Consider the following 6,000-nt stretch of genomic DNA (forward strand, 5'->3'; position numbering starts at 1 on the left):
TCCTCCCAAAACTCTACTCTTTTGTAAGTCTCTACCCTGTCACATAAATGCCCCTACCTGCAGTTTCTATTCCCTCTGCAGGCGCTCTCTCCTCCAGCCCCGACTCTCCTTAGATCCAATCTCGACCCTCTTTTCTTTCCTAGTTCCCTCTCCTACATTGTGCCCTCTCCTCAACTACTTCAGCTTCTATTTCTCCTTAGGGATGAGATTTAACATACAATTCACAGACCCAAAAAAGATAAATAACAAGAAAAACCTAAGAGAGGATGCATAAATACAAAGGCAATAATCTTGATTCTAGGCAATAAAAAAATCATAATTATTTCTGATAGCTACATTTTATATATATATTTTGAAGTTTTTTCTCATATCTTTATAGGAAAATAAATGGATTTATATTCCTCAATAGCTATCATTTATCGCTAGAATTTAACTGGTATGAAGACTTTTCTAAATTTAAGATTTTTAATTTTCTAGAAATAATTTACTTTTGATACATAGTATATATTTTATAGGCAATTTTTAAGTTCAGTAGGGTTATGTCATTGATCTGCTTACAGGCATAAAGTGGAAAACCTAATTCCTGATTGAGCATTTGCTATGTTCTCCTATCAGTCGCTCAGTGTGTTTTACTGTCTTAATATTCATAAGCATCTTATAATTAGTTAATTAAACCTATGCTTAAACACATGTCTAGTAGTGATTTTTTATATACTACAGCAGTGTGATAGAAATGGAGACAGTGGAAGGAGTATGAAGGGACAAAGGATGAAGAACACAGCAGACGACAGTGACCAAGCATGTTTGCAAGTGTGGTTGTGGTCAAGGGGTGCACTTGCACTCTGCTCAGCTGAGACCCAAGAGGTTATATCCCGAAATATTATGTCATGTATGTTTCCTTACACAAAGTTATATTTATTTCTCCATTTGGATCACTTGTTGCACATGGGTGTACCATGTATGTAACAAGAAAGTAAAAAAAAAAAAACATTACATTGTTTCCATGTTACTACTGGGGAGTTCACTGTGGTGTGCTGTTATGGTAATGAAAGAAATCAAGATATGTAATAACTTTCAAATTAAGTTCCAAGCTGAAATTTGTCCTTATGTATTACAGCCTTAACAAAGCCCATGACTTTTCAAGTAGTGTTAGAATTCTGAAAAAAAAAAAAGAAATAAAAAAAATTATACTCATTTCACATAGTTTATATTCAATATATATGAGTTTTATTTGAAACAATTAAATACTAGAGAAACTGAGATCTCAGAATAACAGAATAGCAAATTGTGTTGTATATTTTATATATCATATGACACATGAAAACTGTATATAAATTAAGGAGTTTCAAAGTCAAATAAGTATCTATACTACTAAATCAAAAGCACAAGAATTAATAAAATATAACAGTTAAGATGCTTGTTTAGTTTAGTTTGAGGCAGGGCTTCACTTTGTGGCCCTGCCTGGTCTAGAACTCCCTTATACGGACCAGGCTGTTCTTGAACTCATAAAGATCAGGCTGCCCATACCTTCCAAGTGCTACAATAAAAAGCCTGTTCCACTAATGCCTGGCAGGCATCCTTGTTTTAAAGATGAGCATGCAGTAGATATACATCAACATATTTAAGTAGGTATCATATCACATCCTATAAGAGAAAGACTGCTTTTAGTTACTCTTTTGTTTTCCCTTACTTATGGTACTTTTTACCATAAAGATTTATAATTTTTAATTTTTTGAAGCAAAGAGGTGATGATTTAAAAGTTGTAAACAGCTAATCTTTCTGTTCCATATGCTCCTTCAGAAATTAGTATATGCAAGATAAAATTTAGAAATTATAAAGAAATCTTCCCTTTTTGATGACTAGAGCTGTTCAAATATCTGGCAAAGTGTTTGCCAATATCAATGACATGTTTGCCCTTTATATTCTATTTTAGTAAATTTCAAAATAATTTAATAAAATTTAAACGTATCCTGTGTATAAAGAAGAGAAAAATATACTAGTTACCATAAATCCAAGACTATAGGCAGAAAGATACAAATGTACACAAATCATATGTTATATGTACCTGCACATATACATGGAGAATTAATATTTTGCATGATTTACTATACCATACACAGAAGATGTCTGCTTTGGGAATTTTCAGTATTTGCAGTAATTATAGACCATTACTGAATCTGTGTTCTATGGAAAGGAGCCTATAAAGAAGGCTGAAATTTTTAAGCTGGATGTTATCTTCCCTTTATGCCAACCCAGGTATTTAATGGTCTTCAATATACAATTAAGTTAAAGTTATAGTGCCACTTTGAGTCATACACAGCAGATAGCATTTTCTAAAAAAAAATAATCTTAGAATTTGTGTGGCTTCTTGGTAACCTTGTCCACAATGATGGAGCAAAACAAGACAGATTTAGTGTTCCATTGGTTTTTGCAGCATCCTCTACATCTTCTGAATTATAGTGAGAGTAGGTGTGGTCATCTTTAGATTTTGCTTTGGGACACCATTTGTACCAGTCACCATCATAGTTTTTTTTTTTAATATATTAAGGTTACAAGGTAAGTCAGCCAGCTAGATTTCCCAGATCTTCTTGACTATTTTCAGGTGGGCCCCTACTGTAATAGACTCCTTTACAGTCTATGAAGTGTTGGCTCCACAGGCTAAAATAATACTTGCTGGAGGTAAAAGAAATAATAGCATTATTTGGTTCAACAGAAATTTGTAATTAATATACTTTTTAGTCCTAGAGGTAATTCATTAAGCTCAAGTATGTGTTATACTTTGGGTGACAGAATAACATTCCATGAGTCTATTTATGCCTGCCAAGTTAACTAAATTCTCTATTTAAACATGGGTCATGGAGGAAAAGTAGAATTTCACATGCATAAAGCTTTTTATCCAATGCCTATCTTGCACCACATGATCATACAATTACAGTGCAACATGTTCACTAGAGTATGCTTTCCCTGCATTATATGTGTTGAAACCATTACATAAGATGTTGGCTCAAAATTCAAAATCAACATGTGACCCACTTCTTTCAACCCACAAACTCATGACACTGATGAAGGAAACATTCTCCATATATAGTGTGCTATGACACTCATCCTTAGCTTTACAGCAAATGCACTTCATTCATACAGAAGTGAGCAGCCTGCAGCGTTTCTGTGGCCATGAGCAGCCAATCCTCTTCCTCCTACTATGGAACAGATTTCGATTTTATTTTGTTTTTATGTATTGAAATGGGTCAGTGAAATATCCGTTGCACATGCTGTTGTTTAAAGTTAACAGCAACAGGCAGACATGCACAAAATGGCTACTTCTTTCAAGTTCATTAACAAGTAGGAGGTGGAACTCTTTGTAAGAATAGGGATTTATAGATCAGTTTAATAAATTTCCAAATGCGTTATGACTCAAGTGATTAGGCATTAGAGCTCATTACTCTGAGTATTTTTTCTCTTCGAGGCTTACTTCCTACTTTTCCTCGTTCAGCTGAAACAATTAGATTCGCCAGGAGAAATGGATAATGTCTTTTCAAACCATATTTCCCATAGCACTTAGTTTTCTGCAGCAAATCATTAAACAGTCAACAGTCACATTTAGTTTTTAGTTTCTATACAACTTCAAGCAATTACTTTAAAGGGCAAAAGTGGATTTTTTTTCTTTACTACCAAATATTTTCTCCTGTCCCCAATTAGGCAGACAGGTTGTTAAAGAAATCATTCTGTTTTTAATGCAACTTAGACTTGCTTTGTGTTTCAGTGTCCTGGGAGTCGATAGCAAAAGCCATGAAGGGTCCTGGGGCAAGCAGGAGAAGAGAGTTCAGTTTGTGAAGAATAAATGCCTGGCTGTTGATAAGTAATATAATAATGGAACTACTGTTAATAAGGTGAGCACCCAACAATTATATCACCTAGGAAACTACATCCTCCAGAGTTGACAAATTATTGGGGACCCCCCCTCCAACTGCCTTTTGTTTCATCTCCAAAATATAAAGCAAGTACACTGTAGTGACATGATTTTTTTTTCCTGGCACCTTTCCATAGCCAATTCCATTCATGCAGAAAAAAAGGATGAAATTCCATCATCCGAGCATGACATCTCAAAATTCAGACTTAATGAGAGCTTTGGCAGCTTCTGTCGAAGGCAGACAGTGATTAACAAAACACTTCAGAGTACAAGGCACAGCAGTGCTCAAAGAAAACAGTGATGATCTCCACTTAATTGTAGAAAAGCCCAAAGCATCTGCCAGCCGAGGAGAGCAGGAGCCATAAGGAGCCGCTGCTCAGATAGACTGTCATCTCCAGAGATCAGCAACCATATGCTCAGCTCAAGCACAAACTCCAAAGAAGTTAATTTTCTGACAAAATACAGGGATAAATATGACATTCAAACAAGTGTGCTCGCTCATCCTGAACACGCGTTCATCTGCACGCATCAGATTTATGCAGCGTTTAAACACAAGCAAATATAATTTGTTTGGAACACAAACATTGCTGCATGAGTACAGGTACAATTAATCTTTGTCTGCTCCACAGGTTCTTGTGTTCTACTGGCTAACCATGCTTTCAGTAAACTTTTGATGAATGAAGAAGTCACTTGTTGCTTCTTATCTACATGTACACCACATTCTTTCATATTCCAAAATAAATAAAATGTTTTAAAAATCAAGGTTAAAAATCCTTTATTGTACTTATTATTTGAAATACACACACACACACACATATATGTATATAGATAGATAGATAGAGAGAGAGAGATACAGACATGTATATTGCTATGAATATTCAAAGAATCTACAGTTGACAAGATTTGCATATACAAATTTAAATCATTTCTCCATTAAGCGGATCTTATCTTTTCTCTATCTGTCTAGCTATCTAGCTTAGTCTGCCCAACAAGTTGGAGTCCTGGCAAAACCTACCTAGGACACAGCAAAATAAATGAAAAGAAAGATTTCCATCTAGTACATAAAAAAATCTCACTTAATAATGTTTGCAGGAGGTACCTGAATTTGGGAATATTTTAATTACAAATAATTCAAAATTTGAAACAGAGATAAAGATTTTTTAAAAAGGCTTGAGGGGCACTGGGTAAGGCATATAGCCCAGAAGCAGAGGCTTTGTATGCATTTGACTCTGGGTTCAGTCCCCAGTAAAGAAAAGAAAGAAAGCAGTTTACACTCTCAAATATTTTATTTTTTAAAAATGAAAATTCTCCACAGTTGAGTGGAGAGTGAGGTATGACTTTCACATGAACTCTGGTGCCTCATATTTGACCATGTCCCCTGGAGGGGGAGACCTGGTGGCACTCAGAGGAAAGACAGCAGGTTACCAAGAAGAGACTTCATACCCTATGAGCATATACAGGGGGATGAAATCCCCTTCAGGAATAGACATAGGGGAGGGGAATAAGGGGAAAATGGGAGGGAGGGAAGAATGGGAGGATACAAGGGATGGGATAACCATTGAGATGTAGCAAGAACAAATTAATAAAAAATTAAAAATAAATAAAAAATAAAAATGATCAGGAAGGCAAACCATTATTTTGACATGGAAAGACCGATTGTAAGACTTCATCAGAAAATGCAACACGTAGCATCAGATGGACTGGAGTAAGTAGGCGGACTATTAAGTGTGCATGCCTCGAAAACAGGTGTTTGATTTAGCATTTGTACACTAGCCAAGCAGCAGTGAGATTTTCGGAAGTGAGCAACCACAATCCTTCCATAAACTAAAGAGGAGCGTCTGGCACGAAACCAAGTGCTTCGGCAGCAGCCTAGCTTCTACTGTACAGACTCCTGAAATACGTCTCAAAACACCAGTTGTGTTTCTTCGCCTATCAGCTTCTCCCAGCTACACACTGAAGAGTTAACCATGCATTGAGCTTTATTGCAGCTACTCTGTTTAGTACAGTCTACGTGTCAGGATGGGGCTGCGGCTGTAGCTCAGTAGGACAAGGTTTTCCCAGCATGTATAAAGCCCATCCTAAGTGTCACAAAA

General features: G+C 35.9%; 1 long non-coding RNA gene across 1 annotated transcript in view; it reads left to right on the forward strand.

The window, feature by feature from the left end:
- The window catches only part of LOC311608762, a 41,721-nt gene extending 37,095 nt beyond the window's left edge, over positions 1–4,626 (forward strand). The window contains exons 3-4 of the long non-coding RNA XR_014783146.1: positions 3,761–3,887; positions 4,537–4,626. This is a non-coding gene — a long non-coding RNA (uncharacterized lncRNA). The remainder of the gene's footprint in view (positions 1–3,760; positions 3,888–4,536) is intronic.
- Positions 4,627–6,000: the final 1,374 nt, after the last annotated feature.

Source organism: Acomys minous (assembly GCF_964271855.1).
Source record: "Acomys minous genome assembly, chromosome: 11".
In the NCBI taxonomy this organism is placed as follows: domain Eukaryota; kingdom Metazoa; phylum Chordata; class Mammalia; order Rodentia; family Muridae; genus Acomys; species Acomys minous.